Source organism: Corvus brachyrhynchos, unplaced genomic scaffold, assembly GCF_000691975.1.
Source record: "Corvus brachyrhynchos isolate BGI_N302 unplaced genomic scaffold, ASM69197v1 scaffold279, whole genome shotgun sequence".
Taxonomy (NCBI): Eukaryota; Metazoa; Chordata; class Aves; order Passeriformes; family Corvidae; genus Corvus; species Corvus brachyrhynchos.
Genome location: NW_008246060.1, coordinates 9,200,971 through 9,215,471, shown reverse-complemented (window position 1 = coordinate 9,215,471; position 14,501 = coordinate 9,200,971). Strand labels below are relative to the sequence as shown.

The window sequence follows — 14,501 nt, the reverse complement described above, 5'->3', positions numbered from 1 at the left end:
TGCAGGAAAGTTATTCTATGATTGAGTTTGCCCTCTGAAGTTAAAGGGGGAAGCTGCTAATTGCTTTTAAGGAGGACCCAGAAGAATGACTGGGGCTGGCCCAGAACTCCCTGCCCAGGTGCGCTGGCACATGCTCCCCAGGCACACACAAGATAAGCACTGCTAATCTTTTGGGGGAGTGTGGTATGTGAGGAGGATGTGCAGCTCAAACTATGCGAGGGCTTAGAGGGGGATGCACAAAAAACCACTGATAGAAAATGGGTTTCTGTACATCTATGCATTTTGTACTGTTGGTAGTCACTGTGCACAAGAAATCTTCTACATTGATCTGATCTCTTCAAAGCTGCCACCAGTGCAGTGGCACGGCCACTGGCTCTTTTCTGCAGTGTTTCTACAATGCTCTGAATGTCCTCAGGCTCCACAAAGCCTCCATCTACTATTACCATCATCTGACCAGGCAGCATGTATGTTTCTCCCTGATTTAGCTTTTTCTTGTAGTTTTCCTGCTTATCAAATCTGCAGTCTCTCTTTGAGTTGAAACATGCATGGTTAGGGCAGGGAGAGATTTATAAGGTCTAATTTGTACAGAATATAACAGAGCAGTCCTTGTTTATTGATGTGCAATATCACAAGGACAACCAGACTCCGCTTCTTCGCTAAAATTTATGATTGGGTCTATCAAAGTAAGCCTCTACTCATCATCCTGTTTTAATTATTTCCTTTTTCCACTTTCCCAAGAAACTGTCGCTTTCCAAACCTTTCCTACTCAAAAGTCCAAGTTCTGAAAACTTCTGCGATGGTGTCTTGTTTTGTGAATGTTTCTGTTGTCCGAGTCATCCTGCCCCTTATTGCTGAGAAGTGCAGCTATGTAAAGGAAGGGTGACTGCCTGGGGCTTGGCAAGGTTTGCAGCTTCCTACGCAAGGAAGTGTATGGGGGAGATCTAAGATGATGTATTGGCTGAACTTCCTCAAGTTTGGGCTGAAGTTCATGAATGAGGGAGCTAGATAGAAATTTGCAACATCCTGAGATTGCTTAAGTTGCAGAGCTCTTACTAGTGGCTACCTTAGGAGATGGAGAAAGCTGTAGCCAATCTTGCTTTAAAAATTATTCTGTCCTTGCAGAAGGAACACCAGGGGTTGTAAATAAGATTTCAGCTCACAACAGTTTCACTCTGAGTTCTTTGGGAGGATGTAGCAAAGCTGTCAGGCTGACTTTTTGCATTGAGCTCCAGCTGTCATTTCCCTTTGCTTGCTGGCTGTTACCACTGGGTGCAGGCTCCCATCTGAAGCTCTTGGCTTTTGAGAGGGAGCACCTCCTACAGCTCAGGTAGACTGCTGCAAGTACACACCTTCCAATATGCCTTGGCTCTTTGAGACCATGAAGGAGGGGAGGAAATTGCCCTGACAATTGAAATTTAGCAGGTCTGGTTCACTGCTCAGTGAAGTTGATGGGAGACTTTCCCTTGACCTCAGAAAAAAACGACCAACAGCGCAATTCTGTTTTATGCAAAGAGAAGGGTAGAGTAACACCAGCTGAAATTGAAAAGCTGAGCGATACATGTCCAATTTGAAACATACTTGTAACAGCCAAAGGTTACCAAAAAGTGGCTTAAATAAGACTGGGTTCTAAAACTATTTCTTATCAGGGGCCTGCAAAATATCCATAAAGCCATTTGCAGCCATTCCCCTGTGCCAGCATGCGGTCTGAGCTCAAGTTTCAGCTCACATCTCCCAGGAGGCAGGCGGTGGCTGTGGAGAAAGTTTTGTGGTGGAATCAGGAAAAACTCGGAGTTTTCACTTCGCACTAGTTTGGAATGAGTCAATATTGACTTGAACCTGGTACCTATCAGGAAGATGAACATAAACCTCTCAAATGAAAAATGTGATCACTAAGAGCATGCAAACAGCATCAGTGCTGCCATGCAAGCAGAGTGACAATCTATCTGCTGCTACTGGGGAAGAGTGGTTGGCACTGGCCCCAAGGGAGCTGTGGTTTGAGGATGGAAGTCACTTAGCTTATCATTAGGTCTACCATTTACCAACGCTCCTTCCCTGGGTAGAAACAGTAGAGACAAGCAGCAGTATGGCTGCTTTTCTGTCAGGTAAATGACTAATGAGGCATGTTTGCTTGCAAAGAAATGGAGCATGGCCCAAATAAAGGTGATCTGGTGACACAGAGTTCTTCCATGATTTTGTTCTTCCCATAGGCCAGTATTTTGCAGCCCAAGGTTTCAGTTCAGACTCAGTGTTCAGAAAGACATTTGAAAGTGAGGCAGAGGGAAATCCTTTTCTTGTTAACCCACCTCTATTGCAAGGCTGTCCGTTTTCTGTGTTGAAGATGATGAAATTGCTAACCCAAACAGCTCTTGCCCTTCATTTAGAGATTATTGACTTCATCCACACAAGAAGAACAAACACAGAGTGCTGAACAACACAGAGTGCTGAACAGAGTGCTTACTTGGCAAGTTCAAAGCCTCCCAGTCTGAGAGGTGAAAGCAAGGGAACACTCACAGCAGTGACAGTATTTGAGTCTCTTTAGCAAATGAAGGGACTGACAAGGTAGTGATTCAGGCTTGGGAACCAATCAGCCAAGCCCATCCCTGGTGTAAACCTGGTATTCTTCCTATTCAAACAATGGAAAAGGGGCAAACAAGAAAAATCCTTCCTAGCAAATGTGATTAGCTGAAGCAGACAGTGAAGACTCTCCTGTAACTGCAGTCCATCATGCAATTAGTTTCCTAACAGCTTCACCATTCAGACGGCCTCTTCCCTGGCGCAGTGCCACAGCAGCCAAATAAATCAGCTTTACATACACGACTGTCAGACAGAACTGCAGCTCCAGCCCTCTAAAGCGATGCTGGAAGGCTCAGTTGAAAGGAAGAGAGGCTTGAGTACGTGGGGGAAAACAGTTCGTTGAGGAAAGGAGGATGGAGCCCAACAGCACTGGACAAATACCTGGAGGAATCCAAGAGCTCCTACAGAACAGCAGGGCTTGCAAAAGCAGTTTGTAAGAAAGGCTCTCATCCCTGGCCCTGTCGTTGAGATTAAATGCGATCATTGGGAATAATGGTGAAGTGGAATGCATATTTAATTAGAGAAATCAATGAACCCAAATGATCGGGAGGGGGCAAATCATTAAGATCCAGCTCCTGCTGCCCCTACTCAGCAATATTGCAGACTGCCAGCACTGCAAGCGGGTCTGATGCACAGCTCATCACCAGCAAAGCAGAGTGGACTTTTGTCGCTGCTGTTTTGCCTGTGGAAGTGCTGTGCAGGGAATAGGGAGCAGGATGCTCTGTTCATGTGAAAGCTGCCATCTCCAGAAATGAAGCAATCGGTAGGAAAGAAAGCAATCACTCAGCACTGGGGCAAATCTGAGACTATTGGACTCAGGGATTAGTCACAAAATGGGCATGGTCACACCACACAGACACATTGGGATGAATTTTTTTTCGGTAGGAAAGAAAGCAATCACTCAGCACTGGGGCAAATCTGAGACTATTGGACTCAGGGATTAGTCACAAAATGGGCATGGTCACACCACCCAGACACATTGGGATTAATTTTTTTTTTTTTTTTTTTTTTACAGCAGGGTTGCTTTGGAAAGCTGGCTGAAAATTATTTGACAGAATCGTTTTTCCTGTAAATACTATTTTGTCAAAAACATTTACCAGTTTATATGCCAATTACGGGGGGAAAAATCATTGCAAAGATTTTTCTGAAATGTTTTGGGGTTTATTTCAATATTGTCATCTCAGTGTTTATTTTCTCTCAGTATTTTATAAAGGGTAGGGCAGGAAAGTGAAAGTAAAACTCAGCACCTAACTTCTGACTGAGTGCCAACGTTTCATTACACTGGCCATTTTCACTTCATTTTCTTTTGGTTTTATTATATATTGAAATTTTTAAAAAATTCTTTCTGGGCAAGTTGTGTTACTTAGTGCTCATGTAACTCTAGGAAAATGTTTCCTGACTTCATACAAGCAGAAATAAAAGGGAGCCCAGATTATTTTAGGGGCTTACAGACAAGGAAGCAGAATTGGCATTTTCTTTAATATATGCAAGAGCTGACTGAAAAAGCTGTGAAGTTTTGCAGTAAGTAACCTTGTAAATCTATTTGGTTTTTGGCTGGGAGGGTGAAAGAGATGAAAATTAACCAAAAAATGCTTCACAAAAATAGTAGGCTGATCTGAATCAATAAAAGAAATTATTTTAATTCCTTGGAAAAGCTTGGCTGTGTAACATGCCTTATAACTCCCCTAGAAAACTGTGGAAAGGAAGGAATTTTCTTGCAACAACATTTTGGGATTAACTGAGCTATTTTGCCCAAGGCATGATTTAAGGTACTTTCTTATTAGGCACAATTCACATCAGGTTTTGCATAAGAAACCCCAATCTGCAAGTATTTCTAGTGTAATACCACTGAAGTCAGTGAGTTTACACTAAGGATAAATTTGCCCTCATCCTGTTTTCTTCACTTTATTTATTTGCCTTGGAAAACAGAATTACCCCAACTTAGTCATTTATCAGATGTAGAAAAGTGGCACCCCTTTGGAAAAGCATTAAAAGCCAATTACAAGAGATCCTGCTCAAGGTGATACCTGTCACGCTAAAGCAGTGCAGCACTCATGGTCATTTTAATTGATACTTTTAGATGAAATGATCTGGCCTGCTGCAAACCAGCTGAAATAAAAACAAAAAGTAGCATTGCATATTAATAAGTAACTTCTCTACTTGAATCCATGCAGGGAACTACCATTGACTCATAATCCAGATCCTGAAGTACTTCCAGTAACACAAAGACTTTGTACACTGCGTTTGGCTCCTGTGGGAACGGTCTGAGGTTTTCTGAAGACAAGACACTCACCCTATCTTGTGGTAATTTTTGTTTTTTTATCTAAAGCAAAGGATTAATTTTTTTAGCAAGTGAAAAAGAAAATGTATTGGTCTACAAATAAATCTAAAGACTTACGAAGATGCTTCAGTATTGTTAAGATGCTGTTAAACTACTCAGTCATCAGATCTAAAGATGTTTTAGGGTAAGATTAATTTAGTGGAAGATGTACCTAAGCTTTAAAAATGAGCCAGTGTTCTGTGTAACACTGATCATTTTCAAATTATAGCTGATAAAAATATAGTTGTAAATTATTTTAAATACTTGGCTGTATGTTTTTACTTTTAATTATAAATGTACACGTTTTGGCATGTTCTAGCCAGTGGTACTGAAACCAAATCCACAAGGAGTTGGAACTCTTCATAACAGTCCTGACTCAGAATCCATTAAGCCTCTTGGTTTGAATTGCACTGGGTTTTTTGTTACATTTTTTGTCTGTATGTATATACCTAGAAGAAAAAGATATTCATCGCAAGAACCAATCACACAGACTGAGATTTCAAATTTATTTGCAACAGGGTAAGTCAAAGTAACTTGAATGAGGCCAAGGAAGTTACTCTGGATTTACACTCTTCAGCGTGTAGCCAATAAAAAATGTGAATTAGTGCCAGTTAAGAAAATGTTTGATTATCTTTTCATGCACCTTCAGTGAAGTGAATATTAAATTTTGACCAGAATACCTATTTTCTATGGAAAAATGGAGTTTTATATTGTTACAAACTATTTCATCTCCTGAAAACAGAAAGCTGTTTTCTTTAGGAACTGTCCTGATGGAAATTCTCTGACTTGCTTTATGCCAAACTCACAATTCATACAAATAAGATGCCTCTCAGCAGATGTTTGTGAAAGACCAAGCTGGTGAGCACACACATACACATCCCTACCTGGTTACACTTGAGGTTCCTGGAGTAGAAAACAGGAAGGATGGGACAGTATCTGAGGTGCTATGAGAGCAATTGGGGTTTAACTCAGAAGAGCACCTAGATTTTTGTTTCCAGAAAGAATAAAACCATACCAAATTTCATTTCAGATTAAATAAAACAGCACTATTTTTATTCTTAAGGAAACCTTCCTGAGCATCCCTTACCCTCCCTGTTGTGGAGTCTGGTTTCTTTTTGAACAGAAAATGAAATTTTTGAACTGCATGCTGTAAAAATGCATGAAGTTTGAATGAATTTTGTAGTCTGAAACCACACCTCACAGTGAATAAGTTGATTGCATGAGAAAAATCTGAATCTGGGGAAGACTCAGAGGCCTTGTCTGAGGATCAGGTTCACTCTGTGACTGAGGATAAGTCACCTAGGGCAGATCTTCACAGGTATCTGGTTGCCAGAAAAGCAGTGTTTTAAAGATCTCAGCCACAGCGTCTCTGTATGAATTCTATAATTACATCTTTGGATAAATAGATGAAGGACCAGCTGAATTAAGGTAAGGAGCAAAGGCCCAGCCTGGCAGAGTGCTTGCTTTACTGGTATTGGTGCAGGCAACACCTGACAGTATTTCCATGTAGAAACCCCCACCCTTTCTTTCCCCAAAACATAGGATTTCCTACAGAATACTAAACCCGCTTGTTTTCCCATGTCATGTGCAATTCACCTCCTGTTTTCTAGCTGTAAGGACCAGCACCACACAGTACTGGATCCTTCTCTCCTCTGGAGCCTTGCTTTGTGTGCTGCTGAGGACAGGGGCCGGGCAGAGTTCCCGGGGAAGAGCTGCTGTCTGTCGCGGAGATGGATGGGCTCTGAACCTGCTCTGCCTCCAGTCGCTCCCAGCCCGCTGGAAATGGCCAGAGCTGCTGAATGTCAGCCATTGATCCTCCACCCTCCCTCTGTCCCCCTCTTTCTCCCTCTTCCATTCTGGTGTTGCCCGAGGGTTCATTTGGCTGCCTGGCGGCGCTACCTGGCTGGGACAGGCTTTGATGGCAGCTCCCGTTGCTGGGGGAAGGGGTGACGCAGTGAGGGGTGCAGGCTGCTTTGCGTTCACAGTGCCGGCTTTCTGTGAATGACAAAAAAAACCCGAAAAAAAAAAAAAAAAAAAGTAAAACCAAGCAGCTGTAGCTGCTGTCAGAGCCATTCCATAGTAGCTGAGTGCATCTGCTTTTTCTCACCTCCAAAACGAATCAATATGGCTTTAAATGATTTCCCTGATGCCTGGATTTCTTGCCTTATGCTGCTGTTAGCCCAGACACACAATTGCCTGGTCATTCCTGCCTTGTCTTTTCAGTCTCTCTCCCCTGGTTTCTTCTTGCTGCTTTCTTTTAAAAATACATATAAAATACCCAGCAGAGCAGCTTGATTTTGCTCATATGTGATTTTCTCACACAAATTTGCCATCCTTTGCAGCCACACACACACTCAGCACAGTGCCTTAAGACCTGACTGCCTGGCTCTCTCTCCATCCCTCTCCCCCTCCACACACACACACACACACACACACACACACTGCCTGGCTGATTGCTGCCTAAGCAACATCTGCTTATTGGGAGTTTTTCTCCTGATGCAGTGGTTAGTGAGAAACTGTTCAGGTTTTCTTGCAACTCTGTCTGTCAAAAATACTCATGCTTTAAAAAAATGTATTTTTAATAAATAATCTCTTGAGTTCTGGGGTTTGTTTTTTCTTTCCCACACAGCTTCACACACCCCCTCACTTTGGGCAGGCAAATTTGAGTGTAAACCTATTATTACTGCTAAAAATAAAAGATCTCCACACAGATTAAACCCATGCTTTGGGGCTGCCTCATTTTTCTAGATCCTGCCTAATCTTGGATTTGGATTGTTCAGAACATGAGGTATCACTGACGGTATAAAAAGCCTTCAGAAATGCTCATGCCTCATCTGGGTATATTGACATGCAAGTGATCTGCTCAGAGAAACCTGCAGTCCATCAGTGCAGCTGGCTGAGGCAGGAGTCCCCCGAATCCCCTTATCACTCCAGTGGTGCACATAAACACATTAGCTGCTTATTTCAGGCAGAATCCTCAGCTTACAAACCCAAACTGCTTTTGCCACCATTGTCCCTTTTTTGTATTTATTTGTCTTTACCCTGTGTTGCTGTCTCACAGATTTTGCATTTTGAGGTGCTTTTATATGCCCAGCCACCCGCTTGAAGTATATAGGAGATCATTACTGGCTTCTGATTTGCAGAGCGCATTTGAGTGGCGTGCTGGAGGCAAAAATTTAAAGTGTATCAAAATGCATATATGTCCCCATTGACCTCTGGAAAAATGTGTTACATTACAAAGTACTTTCAAAGAAAACCAGACAGGAAGAGGAGAGAGAGTATGAATTTGCAAAGATTTGTGATACTAAAAAAAATTAATCAGGAATTGTTACCTAGAAGCTTGAATTCTGTGTCGCACAAACAGTTTTCTTTTCTTTAAAAAGAGGGAAGGAGGGACCAGATGATGATGGCCACTTTGTGTCTCACTCCACTTCCTTTGCTAGAGAACCACCAAAGTGAATGGGGTTGATTGTGGTGCATATTTTTTCAATCTGCCAAGACTCAAATATGTAGTCTAATATATGGCAATGGCCCAGAAGAAGAGACACAGAAATTATTCATGATCCCTCTTTCAGTGTGAAAGACTCCTTCTATAACCTCAGATTAATAACTCTGCATTTAAGAAGTAAATTATTTTCACCAAGAAAAGTGAGGAGCAGCCAAATTTGCCTGGGGAAAGTAAAGTTGGTATTAAGGCAAGTGACATCCCTGCACTGAGGTATGCCAGAGAGCTGCACTGGGGAAAAAGATGCAACATTATCCAAGTTATTTGAGCTGGTTGCTCTTTTACCCTCACTAGTAATAGTGAATATACTCTTTCACCATGGGAGACTAGAGAAAGACATTGGGTTATGCTAGCAAAACAAATAGTCCAGTGCCCCAAAAGGGAAGTTTATGGCCTGCCCTGATCCTTTGTCTCCACAATGCTTCACTGCAAATACTTGTTTGCCTGGAGGCATCACTTGTCTCTTATTCCCTGACACAGAACCAAAAATGTGTCATCCCAAAGCAAGTAAAATACTTTCAAGTAACCTACACCGTCCAAGCAAGAGTTTGTACGAGAGTTCAGTATTCACTCAGTGTTGAAATTAGCACTGCTGGTGTAGTGAGGGCAGGGGTTAGAGCACCCTTTGGCCCCCTCACTGCCTTCTGCACCGCTGCTGTTCAGTGTTTGGGGATGGAAGGAAAGCCATGCAGAGGTGCACAGCTGCTTCTGACTGCACTCAGTAGCACATCTTATTCTTCAGGCCTTCTGAGTATCTAGTGTGACAAACACAGCAGAGCAGCAAAAGGAAGGGAAACAGCCATAGCTGTGATGACCACTAGCTTACAAAAAGCATGTGGAAGAAGCACCAGGAATGACCCCAGGACTGCCCCAATGGTTGTTTGCCATTGCATAACTGCTTTCTGTGTCTGGCTATTGCTTCATTGCACTTGGTCATAAATGAAAGCTATCTAATGCTAATGACCATGGTGCCCACCCTAATCATGCATTTGAAATATTAATAAAAATAATTTATGTCATGTGACTGCTTTTTAACTAGCTGCTTTCAGGACTTTAGATCAGTATTATAAAAGACGTGCATTTATAAATTATTAGTCTTGAGCACATAAGCACTGCATACTATGGGGAGCACTTCTGTAGCACTTTAAATTAATTTATTGTTATTCATTCCAGCTGTCTGTGATGTAAACCTTTGGCTATAAATTTGTACCATCATCCAACATACCATTAAACTAAAGTGGTGCCCGTGCTGGAACATATAATAAAACATATGAATAAGATTTCTGTGGGGACACTTTTTTTGAAACTCTCTTCTCAGTTAATGATACAAGACAACTATGAGATAACATAGTCACCCTGTAACTATGCATTCATTAAAATACATCTGCTGGGGGGAGACTTTTGTATTTGCACTTCTATTGAGTACTGACTGGATGTTTTTCTTTACCAGATTGTTTCAATTCATATCTGATCTCGAGCAAAAGGCTTTGTCTGAAGCTATCATGAAGTCACTAGCTGAGACTGCCAGAGGATTTTTGTTGGACCTGAACTTCTCAGTAGTGGAAACAGCTCCTGACCGCTGAATCACAGCAGTACAAGAGCAGAGAAGTTTTACTGTCTTATCTCTTCTGCAGGCAAACATTCTTTCTCCTACAGATCACCATAAGGCTAACAAAACCTTATCAGCATGACTAACACCATAATGTCTCGATCCACTCAATGGTATAGATGTTTTTTGTTCCAGCCCATTGGAATATATAATTTCCTAAAATTTAAAGCAAGTTTTGATCATGCAGTGCTCTACCAAGTGGAGTTAGAAACACCCATGGCTTTGCTCTTGCCTTATAGGTCTCATCTTGCCCATGTGCTTGTTTATACTTTTTGTCACTTTTGTGACAGGTGTCTTCTATCAAGCCTGTTCGGAGGCAGTCCTGCCCATCTCAGTCTTCCTCTTACACCAGTAAGAGTTCTGCTGGTAATTTCTCTGATTTAGGCTCCGGATATCAAATACAGCTATAGGAAAACAGAGACAAAAATTTGAACTTCAGATTCTCGGCTGAAGTAACACAGCACAACTTCCTTAATTTCTACCATCTGCTCCTATAGGCTGTGTTTGTTGGGTCTAAAGCTTTCTGAGTCATTCATCCAGTAGCAGGACTTCTGGAAAATTGCATGAGAATGGAAAATGGTACTCATGAAGAATAAATTTTGTATTATAACTAATCTCATAAAAATATTACTTTGATGGAATAAAGTTTTCTGTTCTTTTATTTCTAAATCTGTCTTTCCAATCAAGGTTTGGAAATCTGAGGCTTTGATTTGGAGCTATCTGTAATCAACAAGCAGGATGTCTGAAGTACTTGGGAGTATGTGTACACTAAAAAGTACCCTTTACAGGCAAAAATCAATTGGACAATAGGAAGAGTAGATAGCAAGATACTACCTTGACAGAAAATTTTGTTTTGATACAATATTTAGTTCAATTGTCCAAAGTTATTGAAACCTGTTTCATAGAAACTTCACAAAGGAGCCTCTAATGCACCCCAGAACTGAATTCTGTTCCGGATAGTTGGACCACGCTGGTGCTCTCACAGGAAGGTTGGTACCTCTTGGATGGCATTACCAAAGGCTAAATAACATATGGACACCCTTTTGAGTCTGATTTGCATGCCACAGCAAGACCCTGATGTGAAGATCTGCACAAGAGGGAAAGATAGCAGTGGGATGGAGTATCCAGAAATAACCTGAGCTTTAGCTACACTTTTGGGAAAATAGGTGAGAGATCAGATTTACCTTTCCATGTTACCCATGTCCCTCTGAACAAAACATAAAGCACAATCAATTTGCACTTTTTTGTCACTCCCAATGAAAACACAGTTACAGAAATCTTCTGCCTAGTTACACAATGCCTTTCAGATTTTGCCTAGATACAGGATCTTCACCAGAGAACTAGGAACCAGGGAGTTAATAATAGTGTAAGCTTCCCTGACACTGGAGATTGGGACAAGAGATATAAACCAGGTGCCTGAGAGGCCAAAGAATGCTGACTCCTGAGCTGGAGGGTGGGCTTTAGCTGTTCTCTCAGCTGAGTCTGAAGACCTTAGTGACTACAGCAGTCAGGGTGGTAAACGGGCTCTCCCTTCTTGCAGAGATTTTCTATTCATATTGGTTTTCCTTTAAATATTCCTTTAAATATTCCATGCCATGCTACTTCCAGCTTTAGGGTTAGTCTTCACCAGCAGTTTTTACATTCTCTCTGAGGGTGCATACAGACCAGCTCCTGGATTTTGGTGATTTTTTGATATGGAGCCATTTTGCTGAGATAAAATATTATTTACTTGATCAAAATTTTCTCTTAGCGCAAAAGAAGAAAACTTGATTGTGTGACAAAAAGTGTAGAGAGCTTTTTCTTATTAATGGATTTATCACTGTCACTGGATGTGTTTTAACTTATTTAAGAAGAGCTTCCTGTCTTGTAGCACACAGCTTATAATTAGTTAGTAAAGTAGATGGTCTCAAAAGAAGGGATTGAGTTGGTTTAAGTTACAGTAGCTAGCAGAATGGTGTTCATCTCCCAGCTGCTAATTAATCTCTTCAACTATCTGTACCTCCCTTTCCTTACTGATTACCCAGAGAGAAGGTGCTTTTATTTTTTTTCCTTGTTAGTTAAATTGTAATCTTTTAGGAATCAGCTGTATTGACTTCATTGTGCTGACGGTTGTTCAAGTCCTCTAAAGGCACCTCATGGAGGAGGAGAAGAGGCATTTTTCTTCAGTTTCCTTGTTTCAGCTGATGCTGGAGATAGCTGCTGTTAAGTGTTGTTTCATTTTCCCTTGTCTGACAGGACCAAGCTCCTCAGTCCATTACAGAGCCCAGCAGTTCCAGACAGGCCTGAGGGCCTCTCTGTGTGCCAAACTGCCCAGAAGCCAGCTACACCTACAGAGGGCATCCTGGATATGATAGAGGAGAACGCGTGGATGCCAAGAGCTGAAGGTATCAGAAAGGTTCATGGCTGCACCTCTGCAGTCCCGTGAGTTGCCTCAAAATAGCTGCTACGTGAGGGGTGCACTCCACCTTCCACCCACAGCCGCCCCCGGACTGCTGTGGAGGAGGAGGAGGGCTGGGAGCCTGTTCCTGCCCCAGCTGAGCTCAGGGACACAGGACCCTGTGTAGCTGCGAGGCTTCTGCTCTGATCCGAGTCCCCGGAGCGATTGCCGTGCCTGCCACATCACCCCCTCACAGGCATATGCTCGTGTTTGTGCTATGTCAAAATATGCTTTAAAGCCCATTTCAGCAGCAAGTTCACTTAGTTTCCTTGCCAGGAAATGTTAATTACTGTGGTGCAGTCTTCCATTTTCTGTGGCACAATAACAATTAATTTACACCACTGGAGAAACACTTACACTTTTTTTATTTATAATCAATAAAACCAAATCAATACAGCATAAAGTATACAATATCAAAATGAAAAGCTCTTGTTTTTATACTTGAGCATCGCTAATAAAATTCCACTGTTGATTCAAGCATCTTGTCTATTCTAATCTAATGAGAAGCTGTCAAGTTTCTTTTTAGCATTTTAGAAATGGCTAAAAATGGCTGTCCCAGAACTTGGCAAAAGAATGCAATAATTAACCCCCAAGTTGTAAGTCAATATGATAATGCAAATGCTGCTGCATTCATCTCTCTGCATTGTGTCACCTATGCACCTGGAAGTCCATGGAATCCATTTTGAATCAGGATGGAGGTTAGCTTTTATTTATAGCTGTAATTAGAAAAACACTAGCACTAATAGAGACTGCTCTGTTGCTTGAACATGTCACACTGAGTAAATTCCACAGCAATTTTTGCATTTTAGCAGGTCAAAGAGTAAAACAAATTAATTGCTTCATCCTGGGACAACCTGTTTATTCCTCACAATCTGATGATTTACTGGAATATTGATTTCAAAGCTTTTCAGGGAAAATTCCCTCTGTTGTTTTTTCTACCACCACTCCAACTACACAAGGTGCTGCAGAGCCTGGGAAGGCAGCTCGTGCCACTCATCTCATGGTTCCTGGGCTCCCCTGCAGCAAGGGCCAGGCAACATCAGCATTTACAGGTGGCTGGAGTCCCACCACGGAGGGGACAGAAGCTCTGGGATTTGCTCAGCAGTGCCCCAGCTGCACCAGGTAAGTGCTCCCCCAGCCCACAGTGGGATGTGCCAGGCACAGCACTGAGGAACACTTTGCCCTTTACAGCAGAAGCTCCTGCTGTGGTTTGCACATTTCTGAGTGCATCCACAATGGTCACAGCTGATTTTTAGGAGCTAGCCAGAAGAGAAAGGAACAAGGTAACTTTAATCCTGGTTGGATGGGCAGATCACCATTTCTTTTCCACAGACAGAACCACCATGGGTTTGAGTTTGATGTGTTTTTTTAACAGTGAATTGATAGATGGTGCTTTTAAATGTGTGAAATGATCCAGAGATGACAGTAGGTTTTTCAAAGCCATTACACAACTCAGGTAGCCATGGCAGTGGGCTGGAAGGACAAATGTCACTGAGATAAAAATGCATTAACTAGATTAATTTAAAAGGGATAGAGAACTCACACAAAACTACCAGAAACTCCTACTTTGTTACAGTGGTACTGGAAATCTAGACATGATAACTAACAGAAAAAAAGAGTGACTTAAACGTTTTGCAGATTGGGATATTTGACTTGAATTGCCTTTAGAAATTCCAAAGTATGGCAATATGCTACTGAGATACTGAAAAATATTGTAACCTGTTGTCTGTACATGGCACCTGTGTGTGCACCAGTGTTCCCTGCTGTAGCAAGAGCTGTGATGTAACCACCATTTTGTTACCATGATGAATGAGTTTAAGGTTTCTCACTACTACAAAAATATACACTAGTCCATCCTGGTTTTTGTGTGTGGTGTTAAAGGTTTTTTTAAGTTCTGTTCTCTGTGTGGTAAAACATAACTGCTCCTGAATGTCTTTCTGATGCCTGTTCCAAGCTAAAGCAAGCCCTGCAAAGGGAGGATGATTATTTGCATTATGTCAGTCTTTCAGACTCTTGAAATATGGGTCTTAAACGTATTATTAACTTCAGACACATT

General features: G+C 41.8%; 1 long non-coding RNA gene across 2 annotated transcripts in view; it reads left to right on the top strand.

Annotated features, from left to right (window-relative positions):
* The window catches only part of LOC108449664, a 146,555-nt gene extending 135,878 nt beyond the window's left edge, over positions 1-10,677 (top strand). The window contains exons 6-7 of one of the 2 annotated variants that reach the window (XR_001865924.1): positions 4,749-4,878; positions 9,850-10,677. This is a non-coding gene — a long non-coding RNA (uncharacterized LOC108449664). Of the gene's footprint in view, positions 1-4,748; positions 4,879-6,504; positions 8,227-9,849 lie in introns of those variants that run through there. The other variant, XR_001865925.1, reaches the window with a different exon arrangement.
* The last annotated feature ends 3,824 nt before the right edge of the window (positions 10,678-14,501 follow it).